General features: G+C 40.6%; 1 protein-coding gene and 1 long non-coding RNA gene across 4 annotated transcripts in view; both read right to left on the bottom strand.

The window, feature by feature from the left end:
- Positions 1-19,476, bottom strand: part of LOC139570958 (glutamate receptor ionotropic, delta-1-like) — a 448,588-nt gene that overhangs the window by 207,515 nt on the left and 221,597 nt on the right. The gene's annotated exons all lie outside the window — the stretch shown is intronic.
- Positions 10,049-12,345, bottom strand: LOC139570926 (uncharacterized). The gene is made up of 3 exons (XR_011674194.1): positions 12,257-12,345; positions 10,931-11,085; positions 10,049-10,085 (listed from the first exon to the last, which is right to left on the bottom strand). It is a non-coding gene; the product is annotated as an uncharacterized lncRNA (long non-coding RNA).

Genomic DNA, 19,476 nt, shown 5'->3' with positions numbered 1-19,476 from the left:
TGGGCTCTGTGCCTTGTTGAGTCATGTGGAATCTGATGCTCGAGAGGCACCGTGTGCTATGCATCTAAGACCCTAACTGCCACTGAACGAAACTATGCGCAGCTGGATAAAGAATCCCTGGTTGTTAGCTTGATGTCCTCTGCTGTCGTGATAAGCACCCTCCGTCTACTATTTGCCACTCATGGGTTGTGTGACGTCCTGATGTCAGACAATGGAGCTGCCTTCACTTCTGCTGAGTTTAGACACATCACCACAGCCACATATAATCCGCCCTCCAATGGGCAAGCTGAACGCATGATTCAGACAACCAAGGAGGCTCTGTCTAGGATCTCGGTGGGTGACTTGCAGACACAAATATCAAGGTTCCTGCTGTCTCAGCATGTTACGCCCACAGCCTCTACTGGGAAGAGTCCAGCCGAGCTGTTACCGAACGGGCGATAGACCACCTTAGACCGGCTGCACCAAGACTTTGCAAGTGAAATGCGTCTAAGGCAGCGGGATGATGCAGAAAGGGACCATAGTCATTTAATGCATTTTGGCTTTAAATGAGGAGCTACTCTGGAGGACCTAAGCAGGTCCCTGCAGTCGTGGAAGAAGCCACTGGACCTGTCTCTTACAGGACTCGGACGCCTGGCAGTCAAGAGCACCGCAGCCATGTGGATCAGCTGCAGGGCTGCAAAGCAGAAGCCCCCTTTGCTGCCACCTCCCCCTTCGCTGGCTTGGATGACCTGGACACCACGCCTTTATGTGGAAGCAGAGTGCCAACTCCAGAGCCATGCTCGCCAATGTTATGGGGAACCCACTATGTGACTGAGGGGAAGAAGCGTTGTGTACTGAGTATAGTGGTGTGCGCCCCATGGGTGGGGAAGTTCACCTGCTGACATGGTGTTCATGTTTATTGGCTGCACCATGGAGTAAATAGCCTAAACGTACCTTTCTGACTCCTCATTATTGGATTGTACTTTCACCATGTCACGGACATAATAGAAGCTCTCATTTTAGTTGCAACTGTTTGGTGAAATGATTACACACCAGTCTGGCCAGTCAGATGAAAGCTAACGCTGGCTATGAAAGCACACCACCTGTGCCATTAAGGTCCAGAAATTTTGTCAGAGGCCACATCACAGGTTACAATAGCACTGCCAATGAGTAATTTTGTTTGCTCCCAAAAAAAATCTGTGTTTGCATGTGGAAATTGTATAATGCACCTTTAACAGAAAAATCACAATCTGGTGTCACACCCTGATCTGTTTCACCTGTCTGTGTGCTTGTCTCCACCCCCCCATCAGGTGTCTACCATCTTCCCCCATTATCTCCTGTGCATTTATACCTGCGTATTCTGTTTGTCTGTTGCCAGTTCGTCTTGTCCCGTCAAGTCCTACCAGTGTATTCCCGTGTTTCCTGTGCTCTTAGTTTTTGCTTTATTTTTCTTTTATATAGTTCTGACCTTTCTGCCTGTCCTGATCCTGCCTGCTGTCCTGTACCTGCCTGACTCTGCTTAGGATTACAACTCTTTGCCTGCCTTAACTTACCTGTTGCCTGCCCCTTGAACTATAATAAACTCTGAGACTCGTACTACTGGGTCTTAGCCTGAGCCGTGATATTCTGGTGTAAAAAACATGTAAATTTAAGGAAATTCACGAGCACCACAATGTCTACTTCCCCCATGCTCTACCAAGGTTTTCCATAGCACAGCTTTGACCTACTACAGTAGATACTGTATGTTGGTCTATTGTACTTCAAACAATGTGTAGGCAGGTTGACTAGGATTCAAACCTTCTCAAACAGCCTAATTCATACTCTTCAGAAGGATAATGGACTTTACAGAGTCCTGCTTTAAAATAATGTATGTATACATTGAGTATACAAAACATTAAGGACACCTGCTTTTTTTATGACATAGACTGACCAGGTGAATCCAGGAGAAAGCTATGATCCCTTATTGATGTCACTTGTTAAATTAACTTCAATCAGTGTAGATGAAGGGGAGGAAACAGGTTAAAGAAGGATTTTTAAGCCCTGATACAAGTGAGACATGGATTGTGTATATATGCCATTCAGAGGGTGAATGGTAATACAAAATATTTAAGTGCCTTTGAACGGGGTATGGTAGCAGGTGCCAGGCACACAGGTTTGTTTCAAGAACTGTAACGCTACTCGGTTGTTCACGTTCAACAGTTTCCTGCGTGTATCAAGAACGGTCCTCCACCCAAAGGACATCCATCCAACTTAATACAACTGTGGGAAGCATTAGAGCCAACATGGGCCAGCATCCCTGTGGAACGCTTTCGACACCTTGTAGAGTCCATGCCGCAACGAATTGAGGCTATTCTGAGGGCAAACCGAGGTGGGGGGCTGCCATAGTACCATTTGATGGAGGTTAAATCACGTGTAAATATTTTTTTTGTGTACAACACCCATGCCTATAAAGACTGGGTTGGTGTAATTTTATTCTGAATCCAATATGGCCAACATGATTACACTCAATCTGTCACGATCGTCGTTAGGAGAAAGAGAGGAGGACCAAGGCGCAGCGTAATAACAATACATCTTCCTTTTTAATGAAGACGAAACAAACACTTTTACAAACTAACAAAACGACGAACGTGACGCTATATAAACAATAAGTGCAGACACAAGCAACTTACACATAGACAATCACCCACAACCTACCTAATGACTATGGCTGCCTAAATATGGCTCTCAATCAGAGACAACGATAGACAGCTGTCTCTAATTGAGAACCAATCTAGGCAACCATAGACTTACATAAACACCTACAATGAACACAACCCCATGAACTCTACAAACACCCCCTAGACAATACAAACACCCTAGACGAGACAAAAACACACAAACATCCCCCATGTCACACCCTGACCTAACTAAAATAATAAAGAAAACAAAGATAACTAAGGCCAGGGCGTGACACAATCATGTTCACATCTTTGCTCTTGTTAATTTTGTATTATGTTATTCTGTCTTTAAAAGGGTTTCATAAGACTCTTGGTATATCTAGGACTATGAGTGTCACTGCCATGCCTCTGCTGTGTTTGAATAGCTGAAGCCAAACAGCATTGTAATGTGTGTTCATGTTTAAATCTCATTCACACACTTACAGCATATCAACAATGGGCAATTCTGCTAAATATAACAAGCCTTTCGCGACAGAAGCACGTAGTAGAGTAACAAAGTCACAGGAAAGCAACCTTAACTACAACAGTATGTACTGTGCAGCTGAAACATTTTTCATATTTTCCCCACTGAAACTAAGTGTGCAAGGTTGATTCAACGTCTTTGAGGTGACCAGGACATACAGGGTGAGGACAGGGTGAGGACAAAGTAGCCAGTGGTTGTTGTAGTTCTGGGGCCTAACCAGCTTGCACATTATGGGTAAGCTGCAGTGACATGTATGACAGGCTGGGTATTGGCGCTGTGTGGTGATCAGTTTCCAATTCTACAACAGTGCACGCACACACATCCGGATTTCAAAATAACACTCCACACTTCAAACGTTCTATCCAGGACGGCACGGCAACAGCAGGGGCCCTGCTGGCTCGCCCTGCTCTAAACGGACACAATCCAGACCATTTATATGGAATCCAGAGAACATTCTTGTTAACACCAAAAACCTGGCTTTTTGGGAGAAATCATAAAATAAACTTCTAAGCTAGGAGATAAGAAGTGTACTGATGAATGCTATGATCATTGGGTCATGTAGAAATGTTAAATGATATTAAGTATTTTCCCCGTAACCCCCCCCCCCCCCAACAAAAACACCAACTTGGAATTGTTCGAACAGGGACTTTCTCCCATTTTCGCACTGAAAGGACAATTGGGAATCTGACAAGAGATTGAGTTAAAAGAAACCATACTCTCCGTTCCCCTCTTTCTTCCCCTTGCTAACGACTTCATCATTGCATATCATTTTGCCATAATCTGTCAATGATTAATTCATCCTTTACTGTAGTATTACCTTGTTTTTATGATAAATATTCTTTGTTTTATAAAATAATATCACTGTCTCTGAGATGTTTCATCCCACGTCAATAAAATTATTGTGATACGTACGGTTGATCCATACTCGCTAAGAAAATGTCCTATTGACTTAAATGATTACTGTAGAAAATACATAAATCCATATTTTATATTCCATAATTAATTACCCAATTCATTAGACATTATCATGATGTTATGTTTATGTTATATACCCTGTATGTCCTCTCTCTCCTCTGCTCTCATCCTTCTAGACCTATCGGCTGCCTTTGATACTGTGAACCATCAGATCCTCCTCTCCACCCTCTCCGAGCTGGGCATCTCCGGCGCGGCCCACGCTTGGATTGCGTCCTACCTGACAGGTCGCTCCTACCAGGTGGCGTGGCGAGAATCTGTCTCCGCACCACGTGCTCTCACCACTGGTGTCCCCCAGGGCTCTGTTCTAGGCCCTCTCCTATTCTCACTATACACCAAATCACTTGGCTCTGTCATATCCTCACATGGTCTCTCCTATCATTGCTATGCAGACGACACACAATTAATCTTCTCCTTTCCCCCCTCTGATAACCAGGTGGTGAATCGCATCTCTGCATGTCTGGCAGACATATCAGTGAGGATGACGGATCACCACCTCAAGCTGAACCTCGGCAAGACGGAGCTGCTCTTCCTCCCGGGGAAGGACTGCCCGTTCCATGATCTCGCCATCACGGTTGACAACTCCATTGTGTCCTCCTCCCAGAGTGCTAAGAACCTTGGCGTGATCCTGGACAACACCCTGTCGTTCTCAACTAACATCAAGGCGGTGACCCGTTCCTGTAGGTTCATGCTCTACAACATTCGCAGAGTACGACCCTGCCTCACGCAGGAAGCGGCGCAGGTCCTAATCCAGGCACTTGTCATCTCCCGTCTGGATTACTGCAACTCGCTGTTGGCTGGGCTCCCTGCCTGTGCCATTAAACCCCTACAACTCATCCAGAACGCCGCAGCCCGTCTGGTGTTCAACTTTCCCAAGTTCTCTCACGTCACCCCGCTCCTCCGCTCTCTCCACTGGCTTCCAGTTGAAGCTCGCATCCGCTACAAGACCATGGTGCTTGCCTACGGAGCTGTGAGGGGAACGGCACCTCCGTACCTTCAGGCTCTGATCAGGCCCTACACCCAAACAAGGGCACTGCGTTCATCCACCTCTGGCCTGCTCGCCTCCCTACCTCTGAGGAAGTACAATTCCCGCTCAGCCCAGTCAAAACTGTTCGCTGCTCTGGCACCCCAATGGTGGAACAAACTCCCTCACGACGCCAGGTCAGCGGAGTCAATCACCACCTTCCGGAGACACCTGAAACCCCACCTCTTTAAGGAATACCTAGGATAGGATAAAGTAATCCTTCTAACTCCCCCCCCCCTTAAAAGAGTTAGATGCACTATTGTAAAGTGGTTGTTCCACTGGATATCATAAGGTGAATGCACCAATTTGTAAGTCGCTCTGGATAAGAGCGTCTGCTAAATGACTTAAATGTAAATGTAAATGTAAATGTTAGGCCACTCCTGTACACATGCTTAATTGACCTGTGGGTGGACATTTTGGTAACACATTACCTTAAGTGTACATTAATGCATATGTAACTAAATAGTAATATACGTATTTATAAAATAGTTAAATGTAATTACTATGTAAAAAAATAAGTAATTACACTGTAATAAAGGTTTAGTGGTATAGGTTATTACACAAGTGGAACAAGAACATGTAATTACAAATCAGCTTGTCGGAGGTTATTCCACGTGTAATTACTCATGATTTATGCACATGTATTTACAAGATGTCTTGTTCCAAATGTAACTAACATGTTCTGTAATTACACTTTTGCAGTCTCCTGTGTAGCACCATGTTAACAATGCATCCTAATATGTAACCTTGTTACATGTGACTACATAAGTCACTACCACCAAAATAAAACTAGGCTAGGACTCTGTCAGCTGTTGTAACAATGCACCCCCTATCATTAACTACAGCTACAGTTATCTTATTTCCATATTATTTGGCTTAAAGGATGTACTGAATTAAATGTAAGAGCAATGTATTTACAATGGATATGCATGTAACTATAATTTACCTACCCAGGAGCAAGCAACTTAATGTAAAGTGAAACACATAATGGTATAACCTTTGTAAATAATATGTACCTGCCTGTGAAAAGGGATTTCGGGTTTATTTCCCGGGCTTCAAATGTAATGTAAGTGAAATGTTCAAAATAATATAATGTTTAAGGTCAATGTAGGTAATCATGAGCAAGCAGCTTCAAGTAAAGTGAAACACAGTAGGGTAAACCTTTTTATTAAAATCATTGGGAAAATACACTTCAATGTAGAATAAATGTTGTTACAGCACCTAAAAGTGTAATTACAATTTACTTTCAATGCAATTACATATTTCACAGGATATCAACATGTAACTTATTACAATGTTATAAAGAAAAGTATCGTAACTACAATGTTTCTGCTCAGGAACAAGCAATTTAATGTAAAGTGAAGCACATTGTGAATTACTCATGTAATCACTATGTAGTTACTATGTTACAACTATGGCAGATACCCAGTACAGTACTTGGGAATTTTTAGTTAGGGGTTGGCATGTAGATGTCTTTTGCAGTGTTTCCACTATATGCATTCAGGAACGGCGCTCCGCCATTCTAAAATCATTCGCTCCTTTTGGATTTTAGAATTTGATTTAATTATGTGATTATCTTTGTGGAACATGTACAGATGGCTCTCTTTACTGTACATCTGGAGCAAGTGTCAACCACTCACAATATTTTGTTTATTTTGTTTCGAATTTACAGCCAGAACATGCTGTATCCTTAACATTTAAACATAAATGTGTGCAAAATCAAGTTTATAGGGGATATGGAGCAGTTCCTTGCACCACATCTCAGAAAACAGACTAACATCTTTATGATTGTTTTACAGCAGGGACACACTATCTTACTCTTACATTATCTCTACCCGGTGTGTGTATGTGTGCGGGCACGTGTGGGTGTGTGAATGAGTGTGCATAATCAGTGTTTATTTGAACTTATAAGTAATAGGGAGCAGTTCATTACGCCTCTTCTATTTTATAGCATAGCTCACCTCTGCTGTTGCATTTTTGGTGATCCTCCTTGCATATTGGTTGAGCGTCTCTTTAGAGCTGTCAAACACTGCCTGTGAATGAAGGAACTCCGGCACCACAAGCATGATCTCTACCAGAGGGGCACTCATCGCCACAGTGTTGCGATCCACTCCCACGCTGTGGAAAGCAGCGGACATGCTTCCCTTCTTTTTGTAGGTGTGGCTGCTAACATGTAAAACATAAAGACATTTATTAATGTGCTTGCTGAAATCAGAACACAATAGCATTTATTCTAAACCAAAAAACTATATCCAAACTTCATCCATTTAGGAATGATGGAGACCAATGTGTTCTTGGGGACCTTCAATGCTGCAGAATTGTTTGGTACCCTTCCCCAGATCTGTGCTTCGACACAATCCTGTCTCAGAGCTATACGGACAATTCCTTCGACCTCATGGCTTGGTTTTTGCTCTGACATGTACTGTCAACTGTGGGACCTTATAAAGACAGGTGTGTGTGCCTTCCAAATTTTCCAAATATATATCATGGTGTACAAGACACACGTCTGATTCACGCCTGTCTGAGTAGACTAATCCATTGTGGAGGCCATGGGGATGGCGCAGTCCATCACTCAAAGACATGCTACTTATATTGTATACAGTTAAACTACATAAGAACAATGGTGCAACACTAATAAAAATACATTATTTTATAACAAATGCGCTATAACAAATGCGTTGGCTAGTGGTCGCTGTCCACGGTTCTTAAACACATTAGTCCGCTGTTGAATTGGTACCTTTTCCAAGACCATGTTGCTATGTGCTTAATAGCAAAATTAACCAGCATATTGGTGTTGAGAATAATGTCGCGGAGGCAGCAGCATAGTTAGGAGACGAGAAAACAGCTCTTGCATTATTGTCTACGAAAAGTGAGGAGGAAACCCCAACTTAATTAGGTCTATAATCAATAGCCTAACAGTTAAATGTGCCTGGCTTTATAAATCCTCCACATATACAGTATCTATAGAAATAAGACAGATCCTGCTTCTGTTGCCTGTTTGAGTGTCTATTTAATACCATACTGATTCTGTGAGCACCATGCCTTATGCAACGACATGTCAAGTAAACAATTTTAAAAATGCAGCTGTTTTTAATCTTTGCTTTGCTGTAATAAAGGCTTTCAACTTCCCTGGTATTATTTACAATATATTTAGTGTTGTTTACATTGTTCCAAATTGTCAGAAAAATAATACTTATAATAATAATAATAATAACGCTCCTTTTTCTTGATCTCCTTCTAATTGTTATTATTACTATTACAACCATCATTATAATAAAAAGTAATGTCATTATCATTAGTAGGCTAAGTATAGCAGCCTTGTATAACCACCAGCTGTATGCCTAAGAGCGCATCCTCTATGGTCTTAATACCATAACTTACTTAGGTGTATACTTCAATACTCATATACTGTAGGCTACTGTATCAATCAATCATTCATTTGTTCATGTTATCACAAAGCATACGAGTCATTCATGATTTGAAATGCAATCAAGCATTTTAGTTTTAAAATAAAATAAAGCGAGCCTTGAATAATTAAACAATAAATAAACTGTTCCATTTCGGAAATTGCATTCACGAATGAACGCGAATGTTTAGTCTTTGCTGTAATAAAGGCTTAACAACAACAACAACAAACCTTACAACAGACTCTCTGCTACGCTTATTTTTTTTATATTTGTTTTTTACATTGTTCCAATTGGTCAGAATTGCTTTATTGTAATCTAACAGCACCTGTTTGGCACACATAAAATGCACGCAGCACTTGCTCCTTAATTTTTCTTGATCTCCAGTATATTCCACAACTAGTCAAATATATTCCACACATCTGACTTTCCATTTACCTCATGAGCATCCAGTAGCCTAAACATTCCCCCCTTTCGAGTGGTTGCTGCAGCAGAGAGACAACGTGTGCTAGTCGCAGTCACTTGCTGTCTTTTTTTTTTATTTTTTTACATTGCGTAGCAATTCTGAGCCCGGCACAATCAAATCAATTGCTGGTCGGATTCCCTCTAGTCATTTGTGCGTCTTAATTATTTAATCAAACAGAGTGCTTAAAGCATCAGACAAGCTCAGTGAATATAGATGATTTTATTCAAATGCATAGGATGTGTCTATATATGGAAAAATAGAAGTTTTAAAATTCCGACCAATCAATTAGTCGAAAGAACAGAAGACTCTTAGTCGACCAAGATTTTTTTAGTCGGGGAAAACTCTATTACAAATGGTATCAAAAGTGTGAGTTAAGCAGCCCTTAACGTAATCAGGAGCTGTTCTAATTTTAAATGACAAGAGATAGAACTCAGCAGACTTAACAATGGTCCGTTTGGAATGTTTAGGAATTTGAATAGGAGTCTATGTGAGCTTTTGGGGTATTAAAAAGTCTAACAGAAAAAGTATAAGTAGTATCAAGAAAAAAAGTAATAGCTGGAAATGTAATGCTCGACAGAATAGAGATTAAGTGGTGATAATAGTTTTTACATTTTGTTAAGTTGATAGGGAGCACAGAAAGTGGGCGGAAGAGGAATAATAATATTAAGTATGCAGAATAACAAGAGAGTTCTTGCGTTCTGCAAGCACACTTATTATAATACCTCCGTGAAATTAGCTAATTTCCTTTATGCATGAATGCAGCCAAGCCAATCAGGCAGTAATCTACACAGGCAGCACATTTCTGCCAAAATTGGATCATGAATAAATGCGTTTGCGTACCTGGACCCGCCCCTTTTGTGATGAGAAATGACACATTCATGTTGACAAAATCCCAGACAGATATGGAAACAGACTTCTGACGTTATCTTACCATACAACTGGTTAACAGTTTTGCGGAGAAAGTCCCTCTCCTCTTCCAAAGCCTCCATCTTGATCTTCCTCTTCAGCATCTACATTTTCATATTTTCAGTTGTATGGTCAGAGGGGCTTGATACAGACACTATAATTCAAACAAAGGGCATTCGTTGCAACGTTATAAGATATTCTACAGAACAATTGTTTAACGATGTCATTAGACAATGCAAACACACTGAACAACAGATGAGGCAGGACTTGGTTGACATTGGGAGGGAGTCTGACCCCCTTGTCCTAAAGGGAGAAACAAAGAAAGCATCCTCGCTAATGTCAGCCAAGAGATGATTGGTTAAAGCAGGGATTCCCAACCACCAGACAGTGGACCGGCCTGCCTTTTAGATAGTTTATAGCCTGGCTGATGCACAGATCTGTGATACACACAAACAGGTCAGATAACCATTCGTTCCTCCACAATATTCAAAACACAAACAATCAAGATCTAATAACACATGCAAAACATGGGTGAGCCATTGGTCTGTATGGGTCGACCTGTGTTCATTGACCCGTAATCAGTCATGTCTAAATGCAACAGCCCACTTTTTTATATTTTCAATGAACGGCCATTCATGCTTATTACCTGTGTCATAGGTTAAGTATGAATGGGTCTGGCACGGGCTAAACCCGCTTCAAATATACAGGTTAAACCCTTGTTCTTGGTGTGAAAGTGATATAGGTATTTGCATGGGGCGAGGCTCCCATCACCCTCTCTGATCAATTCATTCTTGTCGCACTTCTGAACTGAAGCTTACTTACAAAGGTTCTACCCACTAGCAAGCACTTTGCAGTGTCAATATTACAGACTAGTCACATAAACAATATCAAAGAGCCAACAGAGTCTGGTGCTTTGGTCAGGTCTGATATTTAACTTTCTAAGAAAAGTAATTGTATTGTTGTTTCTACTGAAACCAAACATTTTGAAGCAATACTTACCATCTATGGGAGCTATATCATCATCTACAGCAACCACAGTTGGTTCCTGTACCGCTTGCTTAGGGATCTCAACATCTACCACTTCGGTTATGGCATCATCCTCTGTTGATGAGGCCATCTTCTTTCATTGTTTGTAATTCCTTTTACATGAAATTCTATAGATGAACAAAGAACACATTTCCAGTATAAACCAAAGTACTGTTGAAAAATGTGTCATGCAATCTAATTGGAATCCATTATAAATGTGTGGAACATACAAACATGGTTTTCTGAATCACTAAGGGTCTAGCGAGCTCTCATCTAAAAAGGTACTAAAATGTAATTTTATGTAATTGCAGGTATTCATTCTAGCTATGGTTATTACAAGTGGAATACTGCATAATACTTATAAGGCCAATTATATTACATCAGGTATTACTGTAGGAACCCATGCGTAATTACATATATATTATCACATAGGAGCTGTAACAGTTACTGTATATCTACATTGTATACACTTTTTGTAGTATTAGGTTATTACTTATGTGAAAATTGGTATATCACTTCTTATGTAACTACAATGTTGGTAACAACTTCTAATGAACTGGCTAGAGCTATGGCATACAACTAGCGAGCAAAATAAAGCAGCCAGCTTGTCTAACTAACTACCAGCAAATAGTTTGGCTAAGCTAACCTTAGCTAGCACCACACTGACAATAGACTAACCTAGCTAGTAACATTAACCTTAGTTTGCTTATTAATTGAGGTTGCTAGCTATCTAGCTAACTAGGCTGCAATATAGGCTTTACATTTGCTTATGAAGGACATCTGATTTAGATTTGCACTATTTGAGTCGGCTTCTATTCGGCTACACATGGCCAACTTATAACGTTAGCCAGGCTACACATGACAAATGGCTACATGGCCAAGCTATAGCCAGGCTCCTAGCTAATGCTATTATAATGTAAGTAACACTAGCTAGCTACCTAGTTAGCTAGTCATCAAAGAGTTAGCTGACAGTTAGAAAACTGGCAACAATTAACATACCTTTTGCGCCTGTTACATTGTTAGCAAGATAATAAACCAAGTGAAGATAATATAATTGGCAAAATACAACCAGCAAGCTACTGTTTGTGCAAACCAGCAACAGTTCAGCTGTGTCACTTAGTCCTTAACTAACGTTACCTAGATAGCTAGCTATGTTAAAAACGACAGGATGGGAACGAGAAAAAGATGGTCCCACAAAAAGCGCCTCATTTGCACTGTTATGTCACATGAAATCCACCGATTAACAAGACAAATTCAATAGTACATTTTAACTACATTAATATATTACTACTTATTTACCTTGGTTCTCCTTGGTCAACGTTGACTGTCCCTGCGTTTTGTCCTCGATTTCGCTCAACGTGATTTGTTGTTGTTGTTGGGGGGGGGGCTGAGTAATGTTCCTACAATTTCTTGCACGTCGGTTTTTCACGGATACAAAGAAGATAATGATCCGGAATGCATGCAAAGATGGATACATATAGTCAATTAATATTACAACTGGTATTGATTGGCCTAAAGCACTTTGTAAAAGTTTGAAATTAGGAGTACTCACTTTCATCTTGAGCTGGTATGTAAGCCTAGTTAGATAGTCTCATAGGTTCTAGGTGTGTACACTGCTGGGCTGAGCTAACCCGGCTGACATTGACCTACAGTATATCTCATTTTTCAGTCCAGATTTCCAGTCTCTACAAGGGCTCGCGCTCCTCTGTGTCCAAGTTGCATTCCCATTCTGGACACTCAGGACTGCCAGCCCGTGTAGAGCAAGTGAAAAGCTTAGGAAACGCACACCATTCTGGTCTACCTTTGGCCTGCAGCCTACCACTCAAGATGTTTCATCTCTATCTGGAAAGGTTTTGTTCTCCTAATTCCAACAATGTGGATGCATTCCTACTGTTACTGAAAAAGTGAATTGATAATCATAGAATGGAATTGAATGTAATATAATTACTTAGTCTATGTTCCATTTCAATTATCACTTAGTGTCAGTCTCTAAAACGTGCACCTGTGTCTGAGTTAAATGTGGGTGTTTCCTTGGAGGATTTGTCTAAACAAGAGGCATCATCAGACTCCCTCTGCTCCATCAGGAAGGATTTCATCTTTAGCCATTCTCGGGTTCCACTTACAAATGGGTAACATTTCTTCATCGGTAGGTTAATGAATGACACACTAAGAAAGTTTGGGATAATTATATTTTTAGAAAGTGGTTCACAATCAGGTGCTGCATTACCCAAAAGAGTTTCAAAAAATCCCTGACACATTTTTTGTTTTGTTTTTACACTGGGATGGGATGCTTCATTGATGATTAAATAGTTGGGCTAGTGGTAGACCTGCCAAGGTTAGAAAATACATAATTTTGACCACTTTGTTTGTTAATATCTGTCACCCCCAGAAATCCATGCTCTTTCAGCCCCAATAAAATTAAGCATAACAACCATACACAAGGTACTGGTGAGTGTGGGGCTCTCTGCTAAGTAATTACATGTTAGTTAGTGTTCCGTGGCATAGGTTAGAACAGAAATGGAACAAGGTATGGCGAGTAGGTCTCTCCAGGCTGAAGAGAATGTGGTTTAAGGACAAGTTACGGTTGTGTTACCAAAAGCTGGGTTTGAATGTCTGGGGCCTATGGTGGATTCCATTTATGAAAAAAAGTATTGGGGTTTCCATTGTCATATACTATTGATCTGATTTGTTATTTTCTTTTTGCAATATTGCAGAATTGCACAGGGGTTACACTGCGTATTCGGCTACCCGAGTGGCGCAGTCTAAGGCACTGCATCTCAGTGCAAGAGGTGTCACTGCAGTCCCAGGTTTGAATCCAGGCTGCATCACATCTGGCTGTGATTGGGAGTGCCATAGGGAGGTGCACAATTGGCACAGCGTCATCCGGGTTTGGCCGGGGTAGGCCGTCATTGTAAATAAGAATTTGTTCTTAACTGACTTGCCTAGTTAAATAAAGGTTAAATGTAAAAACATATATATATATATATAGAGGATGGCATTGCACGTAGCTCAAGGACCCTGACAAGAATGACAAAAATCATGAGAAAGGTGAGAGGTGCATTGTCATTGTTACAGTTGTCGATCAACACCCAATTATTAGCAATTTTGACTGTGAAAAAGTTTTGTTTACCTATATTCACTCTGAGGACCTTTTTGCTCACTTACAAACAATATGTAAAATGTTGTTTTTAATAATCCGGCTTTTGGGATATTTCATGCAATATTTACTGGACAGTGTAAAGGGGCACTCCAAGATTTTCAACATTTAGCTTGGTTTGCCAACCATCCCGACCAGTGTTTCCCTCAGAAATGTAGTGGTGGCAGGCCGAGAAGGGCAGCATGGTGCGACTGGAGAGGCTTGCACCACTGCTGCTGCCTTAATGTATTATTCTTGTGAGCCTACACTATTCAGGCAAATTGAGTAAAAGCTGTTACAAATGTGTTTTGAATACTGTTTTTAGAGCTTCAACTAACAACTATTCTGATAATCAATCTGTCAATTATTACTTTGATTACTCAATTTGTTTAAATTTTTAAAAAACAAACAGTTTTGCTAACCAGATATAGGCTGAATGTTTGATCAAATATTAAAATGTTTCCATTTCATTACAGTGCAAATAGCAACAACAGACAAACTCAAACTCAGTTATTTTCTGACAACTTCCATTAAAGTGCATTTCCACATAAGACAGGAGCAGTGTCAGCTCAAGACGATTTGGGACCCTAAGTAAGATTTGATTTCGGTGCCCCTCCTATAGAAGTTGAGGGTCATACTTCCCTGGGACACTCAAGTATTCTCATATCACTAACATTTGTCTTACCTCTCATTATTGAAGGTCTGCAACAAAGCCCTGAGGAGGTTCAAGGGGAGGAAGGGTTTCTAAATTGGGTCAAGTTCTCTACGGAGATTGGTGGTGATAGATGCCAGGGGCACTCAAGTCCTCGCACAAGAGAAAAGTATAGCATTATGCATTTTGATGTAGTAACATTCATTATCTGGGCTTGGGGACTGAGATATAATTTGTTGATATATTTCACTTATGGTAATCAGTTGCCATTTTAAAGTACTCCCCAGTAAATATACTGATATGGATGAAACAAATAGAGGGCTTGCCCATTTCATATACTGAATTATTTGATAAATACATCTCTCAGTTCTCTTGGACATATCATGTTTCAGGTCATTCAACATTACAATATACAACTTCACCCATCAGACCTTGTGTCATAAGTTAAATGATGCTAGTTCTCATGGATTATATATATTTTTACTTTTACCCTTTTTTTCTCCCCAATTAGTAGTTACAGTCTTGTCTCATCACTGCAACTCTCGGGAGAGACGAAGGTCAAGAGCCATGTGTGTCAGAGGAAACACCTTACACCTGGCGACCATGTCAGCGTGCATGTGCCCAGCCCGCCACAGGAGTCGCTAGAGCGCAATGGGAAAAGGACATCCCTGCCGGCCAAACCCACCCCTAACCCAGACGACGCTGGGCCAATTGTGCACTGCCCCATGGGTTTCCCGGTCGCAGCCGGCTGCAACAGAGCCTGGACTCAAACCAGGATCTCTAGTGGAACAGCTAGCAACAGCGATGCAGTGCTTTAGACCACTGCACCACTCGAGAGGCAGTTCTAATGGATTTACTGATCCCTCACCATTTCAAGGTGCGACTAACCACTGGCCAACTATCTGTCACAAAATAACGATATTCACTTATTCCTATCTTTCAGTACAATCGTGGAAGGATGGGGCCAATGTGAAGAAGACAGGGTTGGTTGTTTGGGATGATGGAGATTAAACAACAGACGGTGCCCAGTTCTTAAAATGGTGGAAAACCGTTCACAGGCAACCTTAATCCCTATCATCAGATGACATGTGCGAAGAGGTTCCACCATTCTGAGTGACTGCTGGAGAGCTTTTGTCAGGACTCTGAATATGCTGGGTTACAATCACCAGACAAACAACTTTGTGGATCCTCACACAGTTTGTCACACACACAAAACATTGAAAGAGTGTGGCAGTCAATAAAGAGGCAGGTTGGGAGGCTAAGGTGCAATCAGACCAAAACAAGTTTAAAGAGGCATCTCCTTTTATTGAGTGGATATACTGGTTGGGTAAAGACAATTCGAAAAGAGTACTCTCTCAACTCGTCAAAGACATCCGATTAGTGTATCAGCTGTAAGATTTTCACGCTTAGCATGCACCCCCTAGAGGAAATGTCAAGACCATTCCAAGCTGTAAGATCAGACATTGTTTGTCACATAAGAAGGGTCAATGTTGTCTTTCAAATGACTGTGTTTCATTCTTTTGACAGGGTTATAAGCATGTTTTGTTGCTATCAGTGTCTTTTGGGTCACTCCACTTAAAAATGTTTTTATATCACACGGGAGACTATGGATTCCATTGCTTCCAAACATATCACTGTCTAATCAACACGCTATGCATCAACCCTCAAGAAAGTGTATTACCAAACTTGACCTACTACAATAAAAAACACAAAAACACGTGACATAGTAAAACTACATGTTAATTACATGAGTAAATCAAAATGCGTTTCACTTTACATTAAGTTGCTTGTTTCTGTGTAGAAACATTGTAGTTATGATACTATTTTTTTGTAATGACATTGTAATAACACATTTTGATACACTGCAAAATATTTAATATCAATGAAAGTGCATAGTAATTACACTTAAAGGTGCTGTAACAACATTCTTCCTAGATTGAGATTGATTCCCATTGATCACAACTACAAGTACTGTATTGGGTGTCTGCCATCATGGTAACATAGTAACTATTTAGTACTGTAATTACATGAGTAATTCATGATGTATTTCACTTTACATTAAGTTGCTTGTTCCTGTGTAGCAACATTGTAGTTCCAGTACTGTTATTTATAACAACATTGTAATAACTGACATGTTGATATCCTGTGAAATAGGTAATTGCATTGAAAATAAATTGTAATTACACTTTTAGGTGCTGTAACAACATTTATTCTTAATTGAAGTGTATTTTCCCAATGATTTTAATAAAAAAGTTTACCCTACTGTGTTTCACTTTACTTGAAGCTGCTTGCTCATGATTACCTACATTGACCTTAAACATTATATTATTTTGAACATTTCACTTACATTACATTTGAAGCCCGGGAAATAAACCCGAAATCCCTTTTCAAAGGCAGGTACATATTATTTACAAAGGTTATACCATTATGTGTTTCACTTTACATTAAGTTGCTTGCTCCTGGGTAGGTACATTATAGTTACATGCATATCCATTGTAAATACATTGCTCTTACATTTAATTCAGTACATCCTTTAAGCCAAATAATATGGAAATAAGATAACTGTAGCTGTAGTTAATGATAGGGGGTGCATTGTTACAACAGCTGACAGAGTCCTAGTTTATTTTGGTGGTAGTGACTTATGTAGTTACATGTAACAAGGTTACATATTAAGATGCATTGTTAACATGGTGCTACACAGGAGACTGCAAACCTGTAATTACAGAACATGTTAGTTACATTTGGAACAAGACATCTTGTAAATACATGTGCATAAATCATGAGTAATTACACGTGGAATAACCTCCGACAAGCTGATTTGTAATTACATGTTCTTGTTCAAAAGCCTGTTCTTGTTCCGCTAAACCCTTATTACATTGTAATTACATAGTATTGACATAGTAATTACATGTAACTACTATGTTATTAATACATGTATTACTATTTAGTTAAATATTAATTAATGTACACTTAAGGTAAAGTGTTATCGATTTTGTTATGTTGAATATAGAATGTGCAGTCAAATCCTACATATTCAAGTCAAATGTTACTTGTCACATGCACCAAATACAACAGCTGTAGACCTTACCGTGAAATACTTACTTACAAGCCCTTAACCAACAATGCAGTTCAAGAAATAGAGTTAAGTTATTCCTTCATATTCTTTTGGAAGTAGGGTAGGAAGATTATTTGGATGATATTAACTGTGCGTGTTTGGCTGGTTGGCTGTGACCACGGTCAGTGGCAGGCCCAGCAGCAGATAAGGAGAGTGACAGAACCGGTGAGGCCGACCTCGGGTTAACTAGAGGTTACTTAGAGTGTAGGTCATAGACTACAACTAAGAAGTGTTATGAGGGACATTGCACAGCTCCACACACATACACATTTGAAGATGATCCCTGGGCTGTGATGAACAGTAAAGAGGTTGCGGAGGAGGTGGAGCTGGTCAAGCATGGTGCACAAAGGCCAATATCTCACAGTCAATCCCCAGCCACCATACACAATGACATACAGCATCTTTGTTAATTTGGCCATCCTAAGGGGCCTCGTTTGCCGGATGTTGTGGGGAAAATAGGGAAAAGGTTAGACCGATGCATGAGTCTCATTTTTCACGAGCCCAGTTCATGTATCACATGGGCTGGCCAGCCATGGTTGGTAGCAAGAAGGTACATATGAGTGCAATGCACGCCAGCACTTTCCAGATGGCATTTTGGCTGTTGAATGGCCTTCTGACCTGTGGCAGTCCAGTTCCATGGTGTCTCTGTATGTAGTAACTGCCAGAGGGGGGCTGATGGTGGAGTGGGCCTATCAAGGACACTTCTGGGAGATTCAAGATGACATTGACATTGTAGAGGTGCAATTCCTATCATACTGTATGTGAAGGCCAAGTAAGTTGATGGCATTTCTTGCCAATGAGTGTCAGGTTGTGTTGGTTCATTGTAGTGAACACCTGCCTTATGCATTTGTCATCATGTGTGGTTGCATCCTACCCATACACCATAATGGTTTCAGGCAGCCGTATTGGACTAACCATGAATCAAAGCTCATTTCTAAATTATAAGGAAGGAGGTGACTTAAGGGCCCAATCCTGGAGGGACAAGTTCTACCACAGTGGGGGCAAAATGTAGGGCAACAGGTAGCCTAGAGCGTTGGGCCAGTAACCGAAAGGCCAATTCGACAAGGTGAAAAATGTATTTGCCCTTGTCCAAGGCATTTAACCCTCATTTACACCATACTACTATGGCTGACCCTGTAAAACAACCCAGTTTACTGCACCAACCCGGTGTGTGACAAAACAAAACATTTTCATGTATTTCTTTTTTTAGAGTTAGGGAGAGGGTGTCAAGAGTCCAGGGTTGGACTATATTTCCTTTTGTTGGAGCCTCAGAGTTCCTTCATTGATCCTCAAAGAGGCTTGCGACTTGGAATACTTGGTGTTGCCATGCCAAGCACTCTGCTACCTTTTCTATATCTGGACAAATGTGTTTGAGTGTAATTATGGCAAGTATTTTGGATTCCCAAAAAGTTGAACTGCACAAAAATAGACTTGACTACAGGTCATAAGAATAGTACATAAATCTGAAAGACGTCTCATTTAAAACATGTCTATATACAGGTGATTTAACCACAATTTAATGGTATTGTGGCAGGGGGGAGCTAATGTCATTGCAAGAGTAGGTAGGGGCTGAACAAATAAAATCCACAGAGGAAACTTTCCAGCGTCTGTGCCCA

Source organism: Salvelinus alpinus, chromosome 3, assembly GCF_045679555.1.
Source record: "Salvelinus alpinus chromosome 3, SLU_Salpinus.1, whole genome shotgun sequence".
Lineage (NCBI taxonomy): Eukaryota > Metazoa > Chordata > Actinopteri > Salmoniformes > Salmonidae > Salvelinus > Salvelinus alpinus.
This window is presented reverse-complemented; position numbering and strand designations above follow the sequence as displayed.